The 635-nt window shown below is 63.8% G+C and overlaps 1 protein-coding gene across 1 annotated transcript in view; it reads right to left on the bottom strand.

Moving 5' to 3' along the window:
* Positions 1-635, bottom strand: part of CD5 (CD5 molecule) — a 6,597-nt gene that overhangs the window by 4,618 nt on the left and 1,344 nt on the right.

The following is a 635-nucleotide window of genomic DNA, read 5'->3' as shown; positions in this document are numbered from 1 at the left end:
GCCAGGAGCTCCCCCGGCCATGCCATACTCTGCGCCGACCCGGCTGTAATGCCGGGGGGACACCTCTGTCCCCGAAGCTCAGCGGTGGGGACAGAGCCCCGGGCTGGCCACGTGTCCCTCCGGCACCAGGGGCCGGAGGAGGAGGCTGGGTCGTGCTGGCTTTTTCCTTGGCAATTTTCCGCCTTTCTCGGTGAATTTGCTCTCACTCCTCCTCCTCACACCTTTAATTAAAATAAATAAATACGCACGACCTCACGCAGCTGGCCGTAGCGCTGCCTGCCAGGCTGCCCATCCGTCTGCTGGTGGATAATTATGGCTGAAAAAAGACAGACAAGGGCGCCTGCTAATTACCACTAACTAGCTAACATCACTCCTGGTAAGAAGGTACGGCCAAGCAGCAGCGGATGGTGCCACCATCACCGCAATGAGCCGGAGCGGCACGGTGCGGGCGGCTGCCCGCTGTGCCATCTGGGTCAAAAGGGGCGGCTGGGGACGGCAGGAGCTGGCAGGGAACAAGGATGGGGGGATGGCTGGTTGCTCCCCAGCACCTGCAGGCTCACTCCCGGGGTGTGACGAGCGTCCTGGGGACCCCCAGAGCTGGGGGGACCGGACGTGCGCGGCCCCGGCCGAGGCCC

This window comes from Aptenodytes forsteri, unplaced genomic scaffold (genome assembly GCF_000699145.1).
Source record: "Aptenodytes forsteri isolate BGI_AS27 unplaced genomic scaffold, ASM69914v1 Scaffold506, whole genome shotgun sequence".
Classification (NCBI taxonomy): domain Eukaryota; kingdom Metazoa; phylum Chordata; class Aves; order Sphenisciformes; family Spheniscidae; genus Aptenodytes; species Aptenodytes forsteri.
Note: the sequence above shows the minus strand (reverse complement) of the source record. Positions and strands in the feature narration are given on the sequence as shown.